The 26,279-nt window shown below is 37.8% G+C and overlaps 1 protein-coding gene and 1 non-coding gene across 2 annotated transcripts in view; both read right to left on the reverse strand.

Moving 5' to 3' along the window:
- Nucleotides 1-26,279, reverse strand: part of RORB (RAR related orphan receptor B) — a 192,907-nt gene that overhangs the window by 158,648 nt on the left and 7,980 nt on the right. The gene's annotated exons all lie outside the window — the stretch shown is intronic.
- LOC131813410 (U1 spliceosomal RNA) lies at nucleotides 5,183-5,340 on the reverse strand. Its single transcript, XR_009346810.1, has one exon. It is a non-coding gene; the product is annotated as a U1 spliceosomal RNA (small nuclear RNA).

Below are 26,279 nucleotides of genomic sequence, written 5' to 3' on the forward strand. Positions count from 1 at the left end.
ATTAACATGTGGAAAAACACTTCTAAAAAATACTTTCTATTAGCTCTTTTAGATGCCTTTACTCTTTTAATTCTCACAACAGGGCACTCAGCCAGGTATTATTACTATGCCCATTTTAAAGACAGCCTCAACTTTCAAAGACCTAAATTTCGAAGAAATATGCGGTGATTCTACAAGGAGCAGAGCCCATAGAGAGGTTTTATTTATGGTTAATAACTAAATCAGTAAGTCTGATCTTAGTATTGTATTTTTCCTAGTATTCACAGCTTATTGGTTCCTTTTTTATCCTCTTTGTTCTCCTGTTCAATCTTCTTGCCACTACAAACTACCTTTCTTTCCTTTCTTCCTCCTTTTTCCAATAACAAGTCAACCTTTATTCAGAAGTCCTTGGATTTCAATATCCCTTCGATTTATGAAGAAAATAAATATTCTTGTCTAAAAGTCCGGGCTTCCAAATTCTCTGACAGCATGAGGAATTATTTTTAAAATTATGAAACATGTGATACTTGCAAAAATACTTTCTTCATTCCTTAACCATCTTCATGGAGAGAAAATATGGCACCCCTCTTTGAAAAAAATGGTCAGATAAAGAGAATCCAGTCAGCATTTTGGTGGAAGAAGCTTCATGAGTTTGAATCCTTCTCGTCTGCAATCCTAACTCCAACACTCACTAAGTAGGTAACTTTGAGGATGTTATTTAATCTCTCTTCATTTCATATCCTCATCTAAAATATGATGGTAATAACAGTATCCACTTCATGGGTTTGTTGTGAAGATAGAATGAAGCCATGGGGTTTGTTGTGAAGATGGACAGCTTGTAGTGCAGTGTCTGGCACATAGTAGGCACATGAGGAAAGTTAGTTACTCCTCTTACCAGTGCAACAAAACCTAAAACTAAGCACGTAGAACGACACCTACCACTTCTTCAAGAAATGTTAGTGTAACACTGCTGACAAAGAGGAAGATACTTCCAGTGATACACTGTATTCAGAAGGAATAATTTTCAGTTTGGCCCCAGAAGCTATTGAAAATCCAACTATACCTACAGGGTGTAAAGGCTGCTTTAGGTGTATCCATAGTCTGTCTCTATTTTTCTCTCATTTGTTTGTACTTTACAGGTGGAAAGGGTAAGCAGACATTGGCCCAGCAACACTAAATCCTGGATTGAAACATCTAGGGCTGTTGCCTTTCCCACCGCCAGACACACACACGTCTGTACGAGGAGAGATTAGGAGACACTTGAGACATTGATGCCTGAGGCTTGCATTACTAACCATAATAAACAGCTTTCTTTTTTCAGTAAAGCAAATACGAAGGGAGCAGCTGTACTCGAATAGTATTTTCACAGTTACTTCTAGTAATAACTGCACTTTAAACGTGTTTTCAACACTTGGACTAGAAGAACCCCCCACGTCCTTTATGTAGATTACAGTTTTACTGGAGTAGGGTCATTTCCTGCCCACCGTTCCCTTCAAGGTCTCCCTGGTCCTTGCCCCACTAGAGAAATGATCTCTTGTTTTGTGTCACTTAAGTTTTAGGGAAAAGGAAGTGACAGATTTGGAGTGTCTTTTAAAAGCAGATCGTTTAAAAATAAATGATGGCAAACTACATTTATGGTCATCTGTTGATAGTCTACATAGATCTCAGTCTTGGAAGAGTTGCTTTGAAACTCCATTTGGAAATCATGTGCAATTACGTCATCACTCACAACATGGTGTTAACAGCCATCTATCTTCAAGTACGTGAAGTCGCCGGGCTAACCTATCAACATGCTGCTGGAGAGATGTACACACACAGAAATATTTTGGAAGAATGAAAATATTCTTAGTCAAAGTCTGGCCTCATTTGCAGTGACAAAATGGATTTGAAGGAAAATTTCTAAACTCCCAAGAACTGCATATGGAGAGCAATAGGAGAGCTTGAACTCAGGCCTGGGGAATCTCAGACAAAACGTGAACTGCTATGGGCTCTGCTCTCTCTTCTCTAAAACCAGGGGTTGAACTAAATGACACCGAATTCTAAAATCATTCTCGGCAGTTATAAGCATGGTTATCCTTTTATACTACAGACAGAAAAAGCCAATAGTTCCCTGAAACTTCTTATCATGCTATCACCTCTGTCCCTCTCCCTCGCTTTATTTTTCTTTGTGGCTATTGTTGCCATCACAACACTATAGATTTTACTTTACCATTATTATTGTTTTTGTTATTGTCTGTCTCTCCCTCCAGAATGTAGGTTTTGCTAGCGCAGGGATTTTGGGTCTTTTTACCCCAGTATTCTTCCCCGAGCCTGAAACAGTGACTGGTATATGATAGATACTTAGTAAATACTTCTAGAATGCATGAGTCTTATAACCGTTCCTATTTTCTCTTCCTGTTTTCTGTTGTAGAGTACTATAATTAAAGCTTCTCCTTGCATCCTATCTAAAAATGCTTGAGAATAAATTTCTAATTTATTCTAATATAATTCTAATTTAGAATTAGAATAATAATCAAAATCCTTTCACCCTGAAAGATGTATTACTAATAACAGATAATGGTCAACTGCTCAGGCTAATGGTTTTTGGGTCCAAATTCTCCTGGGTTTTCTGGCTGGCTGTAATTAGTTAGGATGTCTTTTCCCAAACTGTTTTTTGTCAATAGCTATAAATATATCAATATAGAGTATTAACATTGGAAAATAATTTAGATCTTTAAACCCAATCCTCCACTCAGTGAGGTTTATGTTGTAAACGGCCCTAAAAGTCAACCACTCCAAGCTCTGTTTCAGCAAGTCACTGATTGAACCCCACACAGACAGCTCTCTTAAACAATTATTCTTTTTTATGAATGGATATTTGCTTTCTAGTCACTTCAACTCATGAGGCCTGGTTCTACCAGTGTCACAGAATGTCTCTTTCTCTCACATTAAATCTTCACTCTCTTTGTTTTTTTAATTTGGGGATAAGGGTTAGTTGATATTTGCTGTTACTGCTTATGGTCTTGTTTGTTTTCAGGGTTTTAAAGCATATATTTCTGGGGCACCTGGGTGGCTCAGTGGGTTAAAACCTCTGCCTTCAGCTCAGGTCGTGATCCCAGGGTCCTGGGATCAAGCCCTGCATCGGGCTCTCTGCTCAGCGGGGAGCCTGCTTCCCCCCACCCCTCTCTGCCTGCCTCTCTGCCTACTTGTGATCTCTGTCTGTCAAATAAAAAATAAATCTTAAAAAAAATAAAGCATATATTTCTGAAAAGTATAATCACCTGATTTTTCTTCTGATCAGTCATGAGCTTCTCTTAGATATCTCTTTTATATGGTTGCAATGTATATATTTTTAAGGATTTATTTATTTACTTGAGAGAGAGAGAGAGAAAGCATGAGTAGGGGAAGGAGAAGGGGAGAGAGAATTTCAAGCCAACTCCCAGCTGAGCGGGGACCTCAACTCAGGGCTCAATGCCTGAGATCATGACCTGAGCTGAAACCAAGAGTCAGATGTTCAACCAACTGAACCACCCAGGCACCCAACAGATGTATATTTTAAAATTGACTATAATTACATAATTGAAAAAAACAGAAATCATGGCAGTAAGATCACAAGTCATGGCTGACCCTGACTTGCACATCTAAGAAAATAGACCTTTCCCAAGTTTCTGGCATAAACTTTAATTTCTGGTAGCTGACAGAAAGCTTCTATTGGATGTCTCGCATCATCCCCAGTCGTATGAAAAGGTCATGAGGAATTTGGAGAAACAAGTGTTGGAGAAAACAGACCCACAGAACTGTGACAGCCTTGGTCTGCAGAAGTAAAAAAAGGACAAGGAAGCATTAAACAGAAGAAACTGGATCACCGTGATTATCTTGCTGAATCTCAGTAAATCTTTAGGCCTTTTCTCACTGAAAACTGTGTTTGTAAACTAGAGTAATGAATCTCAAGCTGCCAGGAGAATCATTTGGGGGTCTTTGCTGAAGTGGACGTTCGTTAAACCACTGGGTCCCTCATTAGAGATTCTGATCCAGTAATGTGCCTTTTAAATAAATTCCCTAATAGATCTGATGCAAGCCAGGAGCTGACCACATCTTGAGTGGTTCCAAATTAGGAGAGTCTGATAGTCCATTTTGATTTTCTTACTGTGAAAATCAGGACGTGTGAAAACACTGTAAACAGATAGAAGCAAACTACTTTTTCTTAAAGTTACTGTATCACATCTTGTAATTTTCTAACCTGTCCTTTCACAATTTTGTTTTCCTTTCCTTTTGAAAATTGCGTGGTCAACTACAGTTTGTTTGCATTTGTCGCCTCCGTGTCTCTCAGTCTTGGCTCGTGTTGGAATCACCTGAGATACTTCTTCCAAAAGATTCCAATTTAATTGCAGATTTCAGTAAACATTCATCAGGCTGCTGCTAGGATGAGGACGGAAAGCAAAAACAGTAGAATTCTGTATTTATTACAAAAATTGAACACCGGTATTCTTTAATTCACTCATCTTTTAGCAAGAACGTCTGAACTAAAAGCAGGTTTCCCACATACCTGCTCCCTTGCTGTGTTGATAACTCTAATATGAAATCTTGTGAAAATTCTAATATGTGCTGTGGTATCTTCTCTTTTTAAGAGGGACCCAGGAATAAACTCCCAGCTGGTTTAATAACATGTGAAATGCAAGATGGGAAACTGAAGATTATTTGACCAATTATGAAGATAAACCTCTAGCTTTCTCTAAGAAAGAATAAAAATAAAGTTCCATCACTCTACTGCCTGATTTTATTAACTAGTCTATATACAATGGTTTGGTTTCCTGCTGATTTCTAAAAAAGGATCTCAAAAATGACTTCTCCCTGCCTTGATGTCAAAAATCCATTTTACATGGCACGCCAGCCTTTAGCCAGTAATGAAAAATCAATATAACCTCCAACTCTTTATAACTTCCTCATTTTACTTACAAAGGATTTAATCAGTCACAGTAGGGATTATGGAACCTACGTACTTCGTACTTTCTTCTTTCTTCATTCAGTTGACAAAATGAGATATTGCATGTTTTCTGAAAATCGGACTTTAACATCATCATCTTGATCTCCAGATGATATAGTTCAGGTTAATCTTTTATATTTATTTACCAGCATTAGGGATGTATATCACTGAGTGGATGCAGCATTAAGTAAAATTAAATCTAACTTAGCGAGTAGTTTTTTTTTTTTTTTTTTTTTTCTACAGGGGAAAGCGCGAACGCAGTCCCCCACTACCACAAATTATGCAGTCGAGTTTCCCACATTTGGGGAAATCGCAGGGGTCAGCACATCCGGAGTGCAATGGATAAGCGCGAGTAGTTTTTGAATACTGGGGACACCCTGAGCTTTGTGCTAAAGTCAATCCAAGGTGAAAAGTAATAATTTCCCTTTCTTAAAGTCTTCCTTATTATGTTTAATTAGAATCTAAGACATATCTTCCAAAAAATAAAAGTAAAAATAAATCAGTATGTTTCCAGATGTTATCTTTGCAGGTATATAATACTATTTTTTCCCTTTTCATTGTTTGGATATAAAATGAAGACAAATAACATAATTTTTTTGAATTTGGCTTTTCATATTTGAGCTATGATGGTTGATCTAAGCTTTGATTACCAGACAAGGGAAGAATCAATAGTGGTTTAAAAAAAAAAAAGTATTTACATTATGCAAATAGAGAAGAGACCACAGGAGTGGTTTGAGTGAACAATAGAATAAATATTTAAACATCATCTTCTATAAATTAGTTAAACCTTTTCATGCATGTATTTAAATCACCAGCTCATCTTATGGGAAGGAAATGAAAAGGTCAGCAGAAAATAAAGTTAATTAGCTTCTCAGCAGAAGTCAAGACCTTTGGATTTCTTTCAAGATCTCTTAAGACTTAGTGTCTAAGAGATGATAATGATATAGTTGTGGTATCAATTATTTAGAGCAAGTTTCCCCCCAATTTCATTATCTATTACATCTAGTAACATTGAATCCCTTTCTGGACATTCCTCTTGTTTGGGTTGATCTTAATTGTTCCTTTCTTTGAAGGAATCCAATCTTTCTTCAGGTTTTTCCAGATCCAATGCAGATTAAGTCCCTTCTCCTATGACTTTATAGCCCCTTGGGTAGAACCCCACCCTGGCAAATCACACTGCCCTGTAATTACTGTAGGTCACATCTCTGGCTCTCTCTCTATGATATGACCTCTACTTCACTCCTCTTTCTTCCCTCAGAATCTAGCACAGGCCTTAGCACATAATACTTGCTGGAATAAATTCTGTGGTTAACTCAGTGAATGGAGCCATGGCAAAAATTTCCTCACTGCAAATTTAAAACTCTGGTGTGTAGTGCCATCGAGTTCTTCTCAAGAGTTTTTCATGGTTTGGGAATTAAAGACTAAGTATAAACCTGAAAGGTTTCAGCTGCATAATCAATTCATCAACATTGTCTGGCCACACTTATTACTAATTGGAGAAAAAGGCTTCCACAGGAAACAAAAGATTGTTTATTGTTATTAAAAGAATTAAATTTAATAAGTGTTTGGTTTAATGGTCCCTTAAAAAAAAGAGTCCAGCTGGAAAGCTCATAAACATAACAAGTGAGTTTTTTGATTATTTTTTTTCTTTTAACATTTGATTATGGGGCACTAACAATAAGGTCAAAGGTTTTATTTTGAACGTGTGGGCGAGAGGTTTTGACTTGTGAAATGTTCATATATGTAAAACAACACAGTTGCGGTATAAACACACTTTTAAATCAGATCCATGGCCTGTAAGTATGGATTTGTGCTTTGCATCTAACCCAGTTTTCAAAGGTACAAGACGGAGATCTGGAAATCTTTTCTTCTTTAGTCCCATGGCACTTTTTTTTTTTTTTTTAAAGATTTTATTTATTTATTAGAGAGATAGAGAGCACAAGTAAGCAGACCAGCAGGCAGAGGAATAGGGAGAAGCAGACTCTCTGCTGAGCAGGGATTCTGATGGGGGGCTTGATTCCAGGACCTGGGATCATGACCTGAGCCGAAGGCAGCTGCTTGTTTAACTGACTGAACCACCCAGGCACCCCTCCCATGGCACTTCTATTAAACTTTTGTCAAAGGTAGAAATGCTCATTTTTTGTTTTATTTTATTTTTTTATCGATTTAAATTTTGTTGGTCAACATATGGTGCAATATTGGTTTCTGGAGTAGAATTCAGGGATTCATCACCTACATACAATACCCAGTTCCCATCATAACAGGTGCCCTCCTTAATACCCAACACCCAAACCTAGATAGCCCATCCCCCATCCACTAAAGGTAGAGGTGTTTAAAAGAAAGAATGAAAATGGGCAAATTAAGGCAATGGAAGGGGGCAGGATCTGGGTCAAACTCTTTCACAAGAAATGGGTGGGCGGGGGGGGGTAAAAAAACAAAGATAAGGCTAATGGAAAACAAAAAAGAAGAAAAGATGGAAAGAACTATAACAAGAGAAGAGGGAAATGGAACCAATCCCAAGGGGGAGACATGATTCAAAAACAAAAACAAAAAAACAAAAACCAGAAATGACAGGGGAAAAAAGGATATATCCTCCATGGAAGAGAATATAAATTGAAACCATAAGACTATAGCTTACACAGACTTTATGGACTATATGTATAAATTAAGCCTATTACAGAGAAGAAATTATGAGAAAATCAAAGCAAACAACCTGACTCAAACATCAAGAAATATCTACCAAATGCTTACTGCTTGTTAAGTACCTAAACTCCAATGGCACCATCCCTATCCTATAAATCAGTGCGCTCTGCTAGGTTAATAAGGATTAGAGACAGAGCTGGAAGCCAGAAAAAGGTACTCACATGCATTTTACATTTCCTTTCCCTTTTTTTTTTTTTTTTTTTTAAGGTTAATAGTGATTCGCAGTGACGCCTCTATTCATCAAAACATTTCCTTCCATTCTTTAGTTTATTATCTGGGTACAGTAGAAAGCCAAACAATGACTTCAGCTTATATGTTGTTCCTTGTGAAGAATAACCCACACAGATTCTGATTTATGCTGTTTCTCCTTTTGGTAACCAGTTTAAAGAGCTGAATACCACCACCATCCTCCAGGGAGACAAGTCACAGACAATGCACTGCATTAAATGATTTATCTCAGCAAAATCAAAGAATTAGGCTTTCTCCTTATTGAGGTAAACAACCATTCACTGCTGTATTACTAATTCGTGATCGGTACTTCGGTTAATAATGTGAACTCAATTTCTCGGCCTTTATTTGACCTACATACAGATAACGTAGAAAATAATGCAAAAGAGAACACCGTAGAGAAAAATTTTGGTCAGTGTTTCCTGGACAGAAGGAGATCTCTATCATCTATTTTTTTAATGCTTGTGAAATGTTGATGTCAGGTACTTTGCATCTAAAAACGCTTGATCTCAATTACTATATTAATGATATATCAAATAATGGCCATTTTCAACATGCTCAGTGGAAATCAATAAGTTCAGCACAGTGCAATTCTCCAGATGATCAATTTATCAGAGAGCTGGAAATATAAAATTGAAATTGAAGGTGTGCTGCTAAAATCCAGCAACTATACATGGGCTTTGAAAAGAAAGCTATTTGTCTGTCCGTCCGTCCATCCGTCCAATCATCCATCTCTGCTTGGTTCCAAAAGGGTCTTAAGTGATTGCTCAGTGAAATTTTGTGAATGTATCAGTAGTGTGACAACAGAAAACAAAAGCCAGACAGGAAGAGACCTAAGGCCTGTTGGCAGCAGCAGCAGGAGACAGAGGAGGTAACAGACAACAGCATATTTAGGAAATACTGGAATATCACAGCAATGTTGCTTTGCTAGTCCTTGTAATATCATAGTAAACCATTTAAGGTGGGTCGCTGTACTCTCATACCACTACAGATAGAAAATGAAGTGGGCTTCTATTCCCTGGGTGCATTCATTCAACATCTGTGTTAGCTACTGTATTTTTCAATAGGGACAAGAGGGTGAAAAATCAGTCTTGTGATAATCCAAGATTAGGGATAAACAGCAGAAATCTGATTCTTTTGGCTTACCCATGTTACTAACTCAGTATCCGGGTGACATCACCATGAAGATTCAGGAGATTCCTATGGAAAAGTTCTAAGACAGATTACGGAGCACTGCGCTATTTAGCACAGAGACATCATCCATCGTTGAAACTTTTATTTGCTGTGAAGATCCCTTTTAAAGTTTCTGAAAAGGCTCACTTTTGCATGTGTTTGGAATTTAGCTTGATCAGATTTTAAAATCTGAATTTAATTTTGCACAGCAGAGTAAATTATGGCCCCCTGATTTATCCAATGAAAGACCATGGGTTAATCCTTGAGGATTATGGTGAAAGAAAAGGAACACTTTAGTTAATTATAGAATGAGTTTGCATGATTTATCATCCCTTGATCTGTTATGGAAAACTTTCAAGGGATTCAATATACATGTGGTTATTTTTCTGGACGGTACTGTTGCTGTTACAGCTGCACTCCACCATCTGAATCATCTTGGGCTTATGATTAGACCCCTAAGTGAAACATTATTTTGAATAAATCATCTTCCCAGAAGAAAAACAAGAGTTTTGGCTTGAGCTCGGTGATTAATACAGTGGTACAATCAAGTTTTAGTTAACAGCAGGATTTAGAAGCTGGGCAGTTGTTATGCTGATGTATTTTTCTAGCTGGTAGAGAATGCCAGTTAGCATCCAGCTAACCAATAAAGTGAATATAAGCCAGTCACATGAAGATCGTTGCCCAGTACATCTTGACCTGATTAGTTAATCTGCTAAATCACAGAATTTGACCATTTATTTTGTATTCATACCCATCGGGCTTAAATGGTGTGGAGCTCTAGGTAGTAAATAAACAGAAGGATGTGAAAGACTCCAAGGTTAGTTAGAGCTAATGTGTTGGCTGTTCCTAGACAAGACGCGAGATCAACATAACCACAGGCAAGATCCCAGTATGCAGAAAAGCAAGGCAGCTCTATAAATATGACCTATATATTCAGTGCAACGCAGCTACCTAAGGCCAATGTTTTACAGTGCAGACATTATATTTGATTGCTATCTATCAGATAATGATATTATTGCTAGTTAAGTTCCCGCTACATTTGATATTTATAGATAATAATAATATTGCTAGTTAAGTTCCCACTACATTTGATATTTATTGCCTCATTTAATTCTTGGACCTCTCCAGGGAAGTAGGTCTCAGTCTCCTATTAGGTAAGGAAACAGGGGGTAGGGCTCAGACAGGAAGCAGGCAGAACGCCTCTTTATTTCAAAGCTCAACATTTGTGTGTGTGTGGTGTTTTTTTCTCCCCCTTTTCTAAATCAGTGTGCTTTCCAATAGTACACCCCTACAGCCATCCACAAAAGTAATTTGGGCTTTTTGCACTAACAACTTTATATTTGTGTGGCAAAATTGCTTGTGAGCGACAATTTATTAGACTCCGTGCGGCTACAGATGAGAAGGAATAAGAATGTGTGGGTTCTGGTCTTATCCTCTCTCTGATTGCCTGGTGAAGCCGCTGACTTTTTTTTTTTTTTTTTTTTTCCTACAGCATTGGAAAAAATGTCTTTCTTCATCTTCTGTGAAATCCTTAAGGGATGGCTATTTTTTCCCCCCTCTCTCTTTCTAAGTCTTTATGTATTACCTACCTGTGGCAGTGAGTAAAAGCGGGCCTTTCACTGCTGAAGAAGGATAATAAATAGTCCGCTATTGTACCTGCCTCTCAGAGGTATTTTAATTGATATGTAGTTAACAAAGAATGTGGTGATGTTCCTGGAAATTGCTGTGAAATGTGAATAAAAAATGATCAACGGGACCAACAGGCACAGCTTGTCAGGCATGTTTTTAATTTGCATTTATGTAACTTTCCTATTTCTGGGCATCCGCGTGAGGACATGTTTAAGAAATTAAAAGGGGAAATTTATTTTTCCAAAATGTTTGCTGACCTTCACAGCACAAAAACCAATGAACCCGAACTTCAGAGACGACAGACTGTCGGGAATTGTAAAGATGACTCGGGCAGTGCATTGTTCCGGCGGGAGGAGCTCAGGCCTTCCACTAACAAAAAAGTCTAAGTCAGCATTTACTTAGAAAATTTCTTTTAAAAGAGTTACGGAGGCAGTCCAGAAGTATCAATATTCCCTGTACAAACTCATATCTTTGTTCTGTTCTCTTGCTCTTGTGCCGTCTCTCTCTTTTTGAATTTCCTATAAAAGCTAAATTAGGTCTCAAGGGTTCTGCACCACTAAGCAAGGATCTCTTCTAGTCCATTGTGATGGAAGTAAATGTACTCAGGAGGGAGATGTACTTGAAGGAAAGGCTAAAGTATCTCCCTCCATTGAATTCCCTTATCTCCAACACAAGCTACCCACCCTGACTTCTCTAAATACTCGTCGCAAGTGCGCAGGCGCACACGCTCTCCAACTAGCCCTCAGCAAAATTGTGCAATAGGTAGGATATTTATCTTAAATCAACACAACCTTTCTGTGCTTGCCCCATCTCAACGCTGTCTGGAGAGGATGGAAGGAGCTTTCAAGTTTACAGGCAGGCCCTCCAGGTCTCTTTATATACCCTATGAAAACGCATTCTTGGGAAAGGATTTGGTAAACTCATTTACCAGGGTGTAAGTGACATGGAGGCTGAATTTCTCAGTGGTATATACCTTATAATAGAATTCAGGAGCAATCAGACCCTTCTTGTGATATCTGTGACCCTCACTATATAGTTCTAATAAATATAGTGTTACTGGTGTGTTTGTTGTAAGACATGGGACTGTGTGGAAATACACTATCATTCTAATAAAGTGGGAGACCAGGCACAGTGTCAGGGACGGATCTCTTCAATTTTAGAATCACCAGGGACATTCCAGGGCAGGATTCTGGAATCACATGGTCCTGAGGTAGAATCCCAGTGTGTGCACCTTACACCTGTTTGGTTTTAGGCAGGTTACCTAATCTATAAAAACTTCTGATCCCTCTATAACCAAAACAAGAAAAGCAATACTGGTAACAAAGCATAAGCTTTAAAGGCATAAATCCATGGGCTTGAAAGTTGGAGGTTCCCTGGAGACCATCTTATTTAGAGATGAGGAGCTCAGCCGAAGGGGTGACTTTCCTAGTATACACAGTCAATTAAGGGTAGCAAAATGCCTCTCGATTTAAATTCGAGAACTCCTTCCATGAGGTCCTCAGAAGACAGTCTGTATTTGGTAAGACAGAAAATTATCCTTGGGTTGGATACTGCTGGCTCTTGGGTATGGGCCACACGTTCTCGAATCAAGACAAGCTGCCTCAGAGCCAAGCACAGTGTACGGTCATTGGTGGCGATTTTTTTAAATGAATGTCTATCATAGAAAGACACGCTTTCAAGTGACTTCAAATGATCATCTTCTCATCCCAGTTGTTCCACTCGTGGCGATGAGAAAGGGCATTTTAACACTGGTTGTGACACAAAGAGAAAGACGAACCACAGCGTTTTTCCCCAGAGTGCACACCTAGCTCTGGCCCGGCTAGTGTCAGGCAGGCATCTGAAGGTCAAGGTACCCTGGTGAGTGCCTCTGAGACAGACATGACAGACTAACAGGAGGATATCCGTTTGCAGCATTCTCTGGGTGAGTGAGTGATGGGAGAGGGGAGAGCACAGCTGTTAGAACCCTAGATTTGAATCCCAGCTCCTCCAGGTGCCATCTGGGCGGCTGTGGACAAGTTACTTAACTTCTTGTGTTTCATTTACCTCAACTGTATAACTAGGATAAAACAAAAAACAAAAAACCCCAAAACTAATAATTTCAAGGATCTATTCTGATGATCAGCTGAAGTAATTAATATAAAATGCTCACAAAAATGTCAAGAACATCGTAAGTGATCAGTAAGAATTTTTTTTTAAAAGATTTTTAATTTTATTTATTTGACAGAGATCACAAGTAGGCAGAGAGGCAGGCAGAGAGAGAGAGAGAGGAGGAAGCAGGCTCCCTGCTGAGCAGAGAGCCTGATGCGGGGCTCAATCCCAGGACCCTGGGATCATGACCTGAGCCCAAGGCAGAGGCTTTAACCCACTGAGCCACCCAGGTACCCTGATCGATAAGAATTAACTGTGATAATGAAGAAATACAGACTCATGACAGGGGAACTTGGACCTTATGCCACAATTATATTTATGTAACATTATTTCACATGATCAGTAGTAAAATATAGTGGCATTTAAAAAATAAATTTCTTTACTTTTTTTTTTTTTTTTGGAATTGAACCCTAAAGAGTAAAATAATGGTTTTTGAAAATGTCCACTCTTTTTAAAAATGCCAGTTTAGCTTTTTTTTTAGTTAGAAATATCCAGTAAGAAAATATATATGTATATTATATATATATATATTTTCCTGGATTCAAAAATGTTCATCAAATGCCTTTCAAACATTACGGCTTTTATCTAAATAAAACTTTGCATTCAGAAATAGGTTCTGCCTGAGAAAGCAGGTTTTGGACAGCTAACAAGGTGCTAATATCTGCACCACAGCACTGTACTTTTCTGCCAACTGACTCGGTTTGTATTTAATTAGACCATAAGATGCTGGGCTGAGTATAGTGCAAGTTACATAAGTCTCACAATTTAGATCTCCCGATGACAGTACCTTCCGTTACGGCAGAAAACACCACCGAAATTATCACCATCCTGATGGAGAATCTTAAAAATGAGATGATGAATACAAGCATTTGTTTAAGATGAAATGATGGATGAGTGCTGTGAAGTGTGTAAACCTGGCGATTCACAGACCTGTACCCCTGGGGATAAAAATATATGTTTATATAAAAAATAAAAAAATTAAAAAAAAAGATGAAATGATGGAGAATTTGATTTTTTTAAAAAAAATTTCACATGCATTTTGTAGGTGTTTATTTAAAAGTAGATTCATATAAAACTTTTGAGGAGTTTTTCCTAATGGAAAGCCCAATTTTTAGCAGAAAAATTAAACTATTTTAGATCCTCTGTGGGATCTTTATAGGTTGTGATAAAATAAAATACTGAGTAGCTCCTGTTTTAAAAGTGGCAAGTTCCTTCAGCCCTCCAAAGGAAAAGATCAACCCTTCTTAGCTATCGGGGGGAAAAAAAACCCATGATGGATATAATATTTAGCAAGATGGTGTATAGGGAAATATTGCAATTGGTATCTGATAAATGTTGTCTATAAGATTTTTCAACTGATTGTGCTAAACAAATGTATATAAGTATTAGAGGGAAAAAGCACCAGACCATCATAACAATCTTAAATTTTTTCTCTGTAATTGGAAGCAGTGTTATTCCTCAGTCAATGTTTTGACTTCAAGTTCACTAGGTACATTAGGACCTGTTAGGTGAGAGTGAGGACACTTACTAGGAGAGGTTCTAAGGTGAGCAACTGATACGTCAGCTAAACCTGGTGACACGGCCATAAGCCACACCACGCCTCCAGACCTCCCCTCTTTTATCGTGTGACCCCTAAATTGTCAAGAGGCAAATTTTAAATGCCAAAGCAGTCAGCAGTCATGTATTTCAGTGTTTTGAAAGTTCAAACGCTAGGCCCCCAACCTCAGTTCATCTTGGGACAAAAAACATCTTAATTTGGAACTCCAGGGGCTCTCAGTTCTTACCTCAGTCTGACCAAATTTCTACTTCCCAGTGGGGAAAATGATGCATCTGTTATAGATGTGGGTCTGAGTCTCTCGGAGCCTCAGCTTTCTCATCTGCAGTATGGACATAACAGTAACTTTACATATTTTAGTGACAAAAATTTACGGGGATGGACTAGGAAGGCACTATGCTGAGCACTTCATAACATTATCTCATGTATTTTACCCTGCCATGCAACTATTGTTTATCTTCATTTTACAAAAGAAACTGAGGACCAGAAAAGTTAAGTAATTTGTCCAAGGCCACACAGCACATACAGAGGCTGCACTGGACCCTGACTGTCTCACTTTAATGCCTGAAATTGTAACTAGCCCCCTAAGGGGTCAAGGACCTACTGTAGTAGCTGACACCTAGTCAGGATTGAGTAAATGTTAGTTTCTTCTCTTACACTTTGATTCATGTGAGGTGGTATGCACATACAATTTCTGTCTTATAATTCTGTCCCCAAACTTTTGTCTATTCTGTCCTTCTGCCTGAGAAGTCCCTCTGTGATTCCTTGCTAATATAATTCTACATAATCTGAAGGTTTAGTTCAAGTGACGACCCATAATACTCATCCTAATCACTGTAACACGGACTTTCTCAGTAGCCTTTACCTGCTAAGGGACTCATCTAGCCTCTCCCTGAACTCATTTGAACTCCTCTAGCCTCACCTGTTAAAGAACGCTTTGGCCATGTGTTGTACTCCTAGTTACAACTCACATCTTTCCTTTTGGGACCCCAGGGGGTCACTTCTCATGAACGGCGACAGCATTTTGCATTGACTAAGGACACAGACTCAGGCAGTAGCCTGCCTGGGCCTGAATCCCACTACTGCCCTTTGCTAGATGTGTGACTTCGGATGAGCTACTCTACCCTTCTGTATTTCCGTTCTTTTACCTTTCAAATGAACCTAATAACAGACACTGTTTTATCATTTTGTTGTGAGGATTCACTGAGTTAAATTGGTTGGGAATTTGGGGCGCCTGGGTGGCTCAGTGGGTTAAAGCCCCTGCCTTCGGCTCAGGTCATGATCCCAGGGTCCTGGGATCGAGTCCCACATCAGGCTCTCTGCTCAGCAGGGGGTCTGCATCCCTCTCTCTGCGTCTCTGTCTACTTGTGATCTCTCTCTCTCTGTCAAATAAATCAATAAAATCATAAATAAATAAATTTGTTGGGAATTAGAACTAAACACAATGTATTGTAAGTGCGGTAAAATACTTATTTTTTTAATAAACAAATTTTATTCATTGGATATTTTCCAACAACTACATAATGTTTAGAACCTACTAGATATGTCAAATATTTGTTCATCAGTTAGCTAACTGGTCAATATTTGAGTTACCTTTGCTTATCCATAATTAATTTGAAGTTTCGGTGACCTATTATGCATGAAGAAGGGAAAGTATTTGGAGTTGGAGATTCCAAGTTTTGTGACCTCAAGTGGCTCAAAATATAGAGAGAATAAACATGTAAGAAGTTATACTTGAATATTAATTAATCACTCAATATGGGAATGGTATATAAATAATATATTGCAGACTCTTTCTATTAATGGTGGCCAAGCTGCCTCACACTTCTTAGAAATAGGTCTCCATGGCTAATATCTAAACTCTAGGAGGTTTACTATTCTTTTCTTATCCTCCTCTTTAAAAAAAAAAAAAAAAAATTATTTATTTATTTGACAGAGAGAGAAAGCATGAGCAGAGGGAGCAGGAGAGGGTGAAGCAGGTACCCAGTGAGCAGGAAGCTGATGCAGGGCTCAAAACCAGGACCCTGGGATCATGACCTGAGCTGAAGGCATACACTTAACTGACTGAGCCACCCAGGCGCCCCTTCTTATTCTCTTCTATAGTGCATTGTATTTCAGCATATTTTTAATATAGTATGATTCTCCCAATGCTTGAATACTTTCATTTATTCAACATTTAATGGATTTCAGCATTTGTGCTGGGTGATGGGAATACACAGTTCAAGAAAACGTGGATCCTTTCCTCAGGGACTTGACAGTACAAGTTGCGGTTAGCAAACTATTGCCCACCCAAATCTAGCCTGACACCTATTTTTTTTTTTCATAAAGATTTTTATTTATTCATTTGATAGAGAGAAATCACAAGTAGGCAGAGAGGCAGGCAGAGAGAGAGAGAGGAGGAAGCAGGCTCCCCGCTGAGCAGAGAGCCCGATGCGGGACTCGATCCCAGGACCCTGAGATCATGACCCGAGCCGAAGGCAGCGGCTCAACCCACTGAGCCACCCAGGCGCCCCAGCCTGACACCTATTTTTGTAAATAAAGTTTTATTGGAACATACCATTATCATTCATTTACATATGGACTCTGGCTCCTTTCATGTTTCAATGTCAGAGTTGAGCAGTTGCAGCAGAGAACACATGGGCCATAAAATCTGAAATATTAAGTAGTGGGGTTTCTATAGAAAAAGTTTAGTGGCTCCTGGTCTGGTGGAATGTATTGAAGTGCCTTATTTTGAGAAGGATATATTGTTTCTGTCTCAGGGTTGCTGATTTTGAGGTCATCTAGAACTCCTCTCTTCCTCCCTCCTTTCCTTTCTTCCTTCGTCAGAGAGAACGAGAGAGAGAGAGAGAGAGAGAGAGAGAGCACAAGCAGGGGGAGAGGCAGGCAGAGGGAGAAGCAGGCTCTTCACTGAGCAAGGAGGCAGACGTTTAACCGCCTGAGCCACCCAGGCGTCCAGGTCAGCTAGAACTTCTACACAGAACTGGTACTTTAGAAACCTGAGTGAAATGAACAGTTATTGTCCAAAACCTCTCAGAAATGACTGTGCCCCGTTATCCATGAAAAGTTAAAAGTTAAAAGAGACCAGTATTTCATTCGTGGTTCCTCTTCAAGTTTGAGACAGTTATTGCCTAGGTACTCAATCTAATGAAAAAACAGGGTGGATCATCATGGGTCCTGGTGCATTCCCTTCTACTAGAACTTTTGTAAAAACACACTGTACAGTTCACACTACACAACTGCAAAGGATGTAATTTCTGAGGCATATTTAAGTAAAAATTATGAATTTCTCCTTAAATATATTAATGACATTGTAATCTCAAAATGTTTTGGTATCCATATCATACATTAGAAAAGAAAATGGATAAATAATGCTTCTCCAACAGGAATTTTATAACATATATTTTCCTCCCTAAATTTGTACTTCCATTTCACCTCCCCCTTCCAGAATTTTATTCTAATGCCAACGTTTTCATGTTTGAAAGGCTTTTTAAATCATTGGGTTATACTTCCCAGAAAGAAAAATATGTTTATATACTTAAATTTAGCTTCCCTCCCCCAAGAAAATGCCCCTGTCTTGGACATGGGTTCTGTGTGATAACATTTCCTCTGGATTAATTTATTGCTATTGTTATCACTATGACACAATGGATACAAATTATACAAAGACATAGCAAATTTTATATTTATTAAACATAAAAATAAATATTTAAAGGAAATTCATCTCTTTTTTTCCGTTCCACTTAATTCTGGTATCTATGCTTGTCTATTACTTACTACTAGGATATAATAGGGCTTAGCGTCACTTCCCTTCCCATTTTTGTTTTTAGAAATGTGGTAAGTGTTGAAAAATGTATCCACATAAATATGTAGATAGAAGTGAAACTAATTTTGCCATAGCAATTTAGCTCACTTCTTTAAACTCCTTCTGAAACATACCTTAAATCACATAGCGTTCTATCATCAAAAACTATTTTTAATGATTTAAAATAACTGATAATTTGGTTAGATCTTCCTCCAATTTTGTTGAAAGTAAAGAAATGGAAACTACCTGACTTGAAAAAGGATGTTTTGCCCCTTCATTAGAATCATTTCACTTTTTCAGCATCCAAATCAACACTTCAAATCGTCTCTTTGTTTTAGGGCAATGGCAATTTTTCCATCTTGGTAACCACAGATAACACACAACATGATCTGAAATGAATGAGAGTTTGGTCTCTTGTGGAGTGGATGTGGGGTTGTTGCATAAGGGGAAGTGGGAGAGAGGAGCCAGCTCTCTCAGAGAATACATATGAAAACTGAAGACTTGGAAAGCCAGGCTTTTTAGAAAGCCTTCATGTACTCCTAGGGCAGGGTTTCTCGATCTCAGCGTTATAGACAATTGTGATAGAATAATTCTTTGTTTTGGGAGCTATCCTGTACATTGTAGAATGTTTATTGACATTCCTGTCCTTTAAGGACTGGATGTCAGCAGCATGTCCCCACTTGTGGCAATCTCCAGACATATCTCCTGGGAAGAGAAACCACCATCTGTTTCGAACCACGGCCCCAGAAGTTTAAGTACCCATGAACAAAGACTACCTGGGCAGTGAACATCATATTGGAATCCTGTCCTACTGGGTACCAATGAGTCTCCACTAGGTTCAAGGGCAAACCGGGACTCCTTATCTACCGCAGAGGCATATGAATATTTACAAATTTTCTACAACCTCACCAAGAGAAATCATTTAATCCTCTAGCTGCTTATATTTTGAGACTTGAGTATGTCTGTGTTAGTGTTCTTTTTTAACGTCTGCAGGAATTGTAAAACCCCACAGTATTATCAGGAAATACATATGGACAAATTTAGTGGAGGTAATAATGAAGGCAAGTCGATGAATGTTTCTATATGAGCATCCTAATCTTTCCTATAATATTTGAAATAATGGATGTCTAAAATTAATATGAGCCTTCAGAGACAAAAAGGGCAATATTCACTCACTCTTTAGAGGGAGGGAGGGGGCAGAGGGGCCGGGGCAGGGGAGAGAGAGAGAGAAAAAGAAAGAGAGAGAGAATCTTAAGTATGTTCCACACACCAGTATGGAGCCCAACGTGGGGCTTAATCTCACAACCTTAGGATTATGACCTGAGCCAAAATCAAGAGTTGGCTTAACCCACTGAGCCACCCAAGCGTCCCCATGTTGTTGCAATTCTTCAACGAGCGAGGGCTGCGCTCCTTCTCACCAAATGTTTATTAGGCATTCACATTTCCTGTTATGGGAGACAGTTTATGTTTTTGACTGGGGACAATCTTTGAAAGCATTGAAACCCTGTTCTTAAAGTGTCAAGAAGGGCTCTGTTTATGTTTGGGGGTTTCCTCTGGGCCAGCTCCCCAAGGCATGTTCCCACTTGTCCTTGTCCTGCATGTCTCGTGCAGATGCTGGGTAGATGACTGAGAACTACAGAGCGCTCAACCTGGGCTGGAAATTATTCTACATTTTACCTGCTATTACATTTGTAAAGAGATGACCCTCCATCTGTCAGCTCCTCTCAGATTTACATAGTTCCTTTTTGTAATGTTTTCAGAATTTTCCTTACGAGCAGCTACCATACAAAGACTGACAGGATTAATGAGCATGATGAAATGGGTCCCTATTTCTAAAAGACAGAGTAAGCAAAGCAGGTATTCTACATGTGGTAAAACAGAGAATAACCTGAGATAAGCCTACACTTTTCCCCAATATATTATTAAGAGCATTAGGTACAAAGTATAAGATCAAGACAACGCAATGAGAATTGTGGTGCAGTCCATTTTCCTGCTAATAGTATCTGCAGTCAGATTTAGTCTAGTGTGGGAGTTAGGACCATTATATAATAAGATCAATTCGAGTCCTGGAGAATAAACAACAGGACAGGACAGTGTTTCAAGCTATGTGTTATGGCATAGCTTACTGAAGAGGACTGAAAAATCAATGGCGGTGAACTAATAATTGTGTTTTTAAAGAAATATAAACGGACTTCACTTGAAAGCATGAAAATTAACCATATAAATGGTAGCTTGATGTAAGGAATATTCTGTTTCAGCCAAAATGCAAAACACATTACATTGCAGTATTGTTAAGGCAGAGCAGAACTCTATAATTATTTAGAATTAATGCCTAACTTATTATTTTTTTTTCTTTTAATGTCTGGGCACAATAAAACAGGCTCCTTCTTAGGTTGTCAAGGTTCTTTCCTTAAGAAGATACGTTATGCTTATACAAGACGTATTATTGGACAGGATGATAATAGGCCTTTGATACAAATAATGTGCTGATCAGACTTTCAATCCAGGTCAATCACAAAATTAATTAAACTCAGGTGGGTAAATGGTGGTACGTTTGGCTATTCAACCCATTCCTTTGCTTGAAATGCTCATGGCCGAATATAGATAACTCTCCTTTTGACAAACATAAACATCGTAAGAGAAAATCGACAAGCTGAGGGACAAATGTGTAGCTTCACTTTATAAACTGTAACGTAAGTGCATGTTGGTTACTGAATGAAGAGGGATTTAATATTTAATTGTTTTGTCAAGAAATGTATTAACCTTTACAAACACTATTTTCATTCATTCATAAAAAAATGATTTATGATTAAATCTATAATAAAACCATAGAATGTTCATCATTGCATTCAGGAAGCCCAGTTTCATCCATGGAACATAACAAACCACTTTAAAACAGCAGTTTTCATTCACGTCATAGAAGGCTGTCAAATTAAAAGTATTTCTTATAACAGGCTGTTATCCAAGAAATCCATTTCACTTTACATTATGTGCTGAGACTGACAGATGGATCCCCTTAGAATCTGAAAGTAGATTCTGCCCCTTGATGTCTCCCTTTCAGTGTCTCTCAAACAGGTTTGACAACAGCAAAGTATTTGTGAGCAGAGAAATCAAATTCAGGAGGAAACTTAGATTCCTTTTTGTGTCCTCCTGCCAATAACTTCATGACCACAAAGTTGGGTTTGGCAAACTTTAAAATTCTATTGACCTCATGGTCTGGGTTTGGGATATTTTCCAGGATCACTTTTGGCCTACTTATCACTACTTCTGGTAAAATTGTTTCCTCCTTTGAAGAAGATGCAGAAAAGGTTAGGATCTTAGTGGAGGAAAGGCTGTAAATATACAATTTTATTCAAAATAGGAAATCTTCATAAAATAAGGTATTTGGGCTTATGAAATTTAATTTTAGAAACTTTGAGAAAATTTTACTCTATATATTTTGAATTTGTTATGATTTTTTTACTGGATAGTGTCTATTCAGAATCTGTAGATATGTCCATAATACTTATATTAATTTTTCCTAAGAATCGGTAAATGTCATTATCATTATTTTCTGAATAAAAACAGTGGAGAAGCATTGTTTGCCCAAGGGGATCTTCGGATTGAGTGAAAAACAATTTTGCTTTACTCTTAGCTATTATTTATATGGACAAAACACTCATGAGAGCTTTTGTAAAAAGTTTTATCTTGAGGGCCAACACTGGTCAAATAGTAGTGGGGGCGTATTTGCACCTATTAGTATAATTTGGTAATTGATTAGTCTGTTGTGTAACTATGTATGCGATGGGTGCAGCTGTGGCAAAAAGAAGAGAAAAAAAAGTAAAGCCTAAGAAAGAAAACACAGAGTAACAAAAATAGAACTGGACTCAAAGTCAGAAGCGCTCAATTGAAGTCAAGTTCTTGTCTCAAACTCTTTAACAAATAATTATGGCCAAGTCATCTATTTTGCTCATTTAGGAAAAAAGGATGTAATCAACACTCGAGATCTGAAAAATTCAAATGAAACAAAAATTATCTAGGGAACTCTTAAGGAATTTTATTAGAAAGATCACTTTTCTTGTATCTGTCATCTTAGAGGACATCGCCTATTTTATATTGTAAGTACTCAGTAATCAAGATTTGTTGACATTTAAGCAACAATCCACTGTTAGGGGTCAGCTACAACTTTGTCATGTGTTTTCTTTTACTTTTTTTGGTCATTGTACTATGATAAAAGAAAGTCTTTGTTTGACCTGAAACAACACTCATGAAAACCATGGTAGATAACCTTTCCAGAGTCATTAATGAAATTGCAGTTGAAAGAAATTCAGAATCAATTTACTTCATTACAAAAGAACACTTTCTATAACAAATAAAATAAATTCTAACTAACTCTGACATGGGTGGCCGCCAGACTGACCTTCAGTAATATTAGTAAACAAAACAAGATAAAACAAAAGCACAACTGGAAAGGTGTTAATGCTGCCTTATTAGCATGCTTATTAGCATGCTTATTTTTGAGCTGTCTTTGGAAAGACTCTTTTCCTTTGTTCCTTTGGTACTTAGCTTTTTTTTTTTTTTTTTTTTCCTAATCTCAAGAATGAAAATATATGTGCAAGGGTGGAAGTGCTTAGAATTAACCCTTTTAAAGGTAGTCAGCATTTAAAAGAAAAAAAAATACTAGACTGTTTGTTCGAAACTTAATTTTAGAGCAAACTGACAAATAGGTTAGGATCCTAAAAATTTCAAAATGAATTTATCTAAACTATTTTGTAAAAAAACAGATTACTGCCAAGAAGCACTGCACCTTAATGATACGATGTGTTTTTCCTGAACAAATGTTCCTCTATTTAAGCAGACTGTGTGGCATTTGCTCATATTCAATAACTGTGGAAATTTGGAACAAGGTTTCATCTTCTTCTTCTTCTTTTTTTTTTTTTAAGAGAAGTGTTTAATTCCTTTGCTATGTGCCAGGCACAACTTATGTACAAGTTAATAGGAAATACTCTGTGTAATAATTTTATTATTTGACCTGATAATAAAAATAATAGCCAATTATTCATTAGCAACTCAACATGTCTAAGTTGTCTCAAGTTATGTGTTATTGTTTGATTCTGGGATCTGGAAGCCTGCAGCTGCTGGATGGTAACATATGACTTGCATGTTCACTGTAGCTCAAGCGACTGAAATTTTTACTTGGGAAATTTAGAATAGGGGTCTAATTCATTGCTAATGCAGTATTCTGAAATGCATATGAAGTACTTTAATGATCCATGCCTTGGGCAGCTGAATTAAACGTATTTCGAATGCAGCTCAATAAATAACTAGTTACAATTATTTTCATTACACTGTTTAGGCAAATAAAAATAGTACTACTGTCTGAATTTCCTAGTCTGAGAATTAATTACAGGCAACAACACATTCTGATCCTATTTAACAAGACGGTCTTTAAATAGTCTTTTTAATGGAAAGATCAAAATAGTGGTTTAATGTTTACTAAGTACTAGGCATATTTCCGTAACAGCCAGATTGAAAATCTAGACTCATATTACATATGTCACTTCAAGTAAAACCACTGCACTCCACAAAGATTCAGTCTACATTCACCACCCAGAAAAGCACACTGGCCCTCGCATATCATGAAGTGGAGCTACATGTCCATTGTCCTACTGCATAGCAGCACCTCACAGAGGTGAGGGAGGGGGTGTCCAGAAAAACAGGTGACTTATTAAATAACTCTTCAATCAAAGCTTCTACACTTAGAGGGGTCTTTGTGTGCCTTCTCTTCCAACCTTTTTAGAAAAGCTCCAAAAAATGGGGTCATTAAGCCCTTTCTTGAATTCTTACAGGCCCAAGAAATATACAGATCAAGCAGCATAGCCATTATATTATCATTGGAAGAGCACTATTCTCTGTCTAATAAATTCCAATTAATAATCAGCATTTTAAGAAATACATCTATTACTCAGGACTGAAAACTATGCTAATGTGGAGGGTTAGGACCAAGAGTAGCAATTTGGCTGCCTGGAGGTCTCAAATGGTAAAATTCACTTTGTGAATTCCCCCCAACCCAGGATCTAGTTTTCAACTTTGTAGGCTCAGAAACTTGATCTCACCAGAGTTTCAGAGTGGATTAGATCTTTGTATGAGAATTCAAGTGAAGTAAGCGCACAAGAGCTAATGTATAAGGCCAGAATGCCAAATTACCAATTCAAAATGAAGAGGGTGATGGCAAACTGCTGGGGATACATGTCTCAGTCTGATCAGTGATTTACCTGGGCAGATAATGCTGGGCAGGGCACAGCCAATCGTTGATTCATACACACATTTTTCTTAGAACTTAGGAGGCCAGGAATTTTCCCTCTTTAAATATGCTTAAGAGAAAGAAAAGCTCAAAAGTCAGCAAGACCATTATGTGTTGATTTTATTGTTTAATTTTCAGAGTTCAATCTTATATCCAAGTTCTTGGAATGGAATAATTTGAGGAATATCACTATGGCCCTTGGATACTGCTGAAATACCCTATTACTTCAGTAGATTTTATTCTCTCTAATATCCAGTAATCTAAGGTACTTTTTAGAGCAGATATCACTACTTTCCAGAATAACCTTAAATGTTAAAAAAAAAAAAATGACAGTTTGTATCAGCCATTTTCTTATTTGACAAAAATAATTTCTCTTATAAAAACAAATGTATCAGGACACTGTAAGGTGTTTTCCTCTTTTTTTTTTTTTTCTTTTCCCTGGTGCTCTGTTGTTGTTGTTGTTTTAACAAGCTATATTCTTACAAAAATTTGTCTCCTTTAGTGTAAGGAGACTCTTTTTGTAATTTAAAATTACCTTAGACCAATCTACCTCCCTTTCTTCCTTCCTCCCTTTCTTTTTTAAAGATTTCATTTTTTTATTTGAAAGACAGTATGAGGGATGCCTGGGTGGCTCAGTTGGTTAAGCGGCTGCCTTCGGCTCAGGTCATGATCCCAGCGTCCTGGGATCGAGTCCTGCATCGGGCTCCTTGCTCAGCGGGGAGCCTGCTTCTCCCTCTGCCTCTGCCTGCCTCTCTGTCTGCCTGTGCTCACTCACTCGCTCTCCCTCTATGCCTGACAAATAAATAAATAAAATCTTAAAAAAAAAAAAAAGAAAGACAGTATGAGAGAAGGCAGAGAGCTCAAGCAGGGGTGGGGGGCAGGGGCAGAGGGAGAGGGAGAAGCAGACTCCCCACTGAGCAGGAGTGCAATGCAGGGCTAGATCCCAGGACCCAATTTCAGGACCTGAGCCAAAGGCAAATGCTTAACCAACTGAGCCACCCAGGTGCCCCTAGAGGTTTCTTTTTGTAATTTAAAATTTTCTTCCTTTAATTTAGAATTACCTTAGAGGTTTTGTCAAATTGTCACCTGAAAATCATTTTACTAGTAAAAGTTTTATATGAAAACAATACTACTACTTGTTCTACATCAGGATATGTTCTTTTCAAGAATTCTACTTTGATCAACTAAATTTCACTTAGTACCAACTTAAGACATTGGGGAATGCAACAAACAATGATTCAATAAACTTCTTATGATGAACAAATTAACTAAATTTGGACTTCTGCTTATCTTTAAGGACATATCACAAATATCTCTTCCCCGGGGAGAGTTGTTCTGAATATGTCTCCACTGCATTCTGTTCTGCTCTTGCTTTGACCATAGCTTTGATTCATCACTTGTTTTCCAACTTGGGCATCCCCCTCCCCAACTGAGGTATTCTTAAGGCTCAGTTCTATGCACTCCTTTGAGTAGATCCTCAATAAACCCTGAATAAATAAATGTCAATCACATACACTTCTATTCGTGTATATATATGTCTGTAAAAGATGAAATCTTAGAGCCTACCCTTTTTATAATTAAAAATAAAAACTGAAACTGAATATCTTATTCTCATACTTGAGAGTATTTCTTACTTTGCACTCCAAGAAATGAGTTGATCCATGAGTTTGACAGTTTTTAGAATAGGGGAGAATCAAACTTAGTCTGTTCCAAATAAAGAAAGACATTTGTACTTGAAAGTGATATTTAAAAAATAGAAGATTAAAATAAAATATTTTATCAGGTTTTTTTTTTTTTTGGATGTTGTTGTTTTGTT

This window comes from Mustela lutreola, chromosome 12 (assembly GCF_030435805.1).
Source record: "Mustela lutreola isolate mMusLut2 chromosome 12, mMusLut2.pri, whole genome shotgun sequence".
Classification (NCBI taxonomy): domain Eukaryota; kingdom Metazoa; phylum Chordata; class Mammalia; order Carnivora; family Mustelidae; genus Mustela; species Mustela lutreola.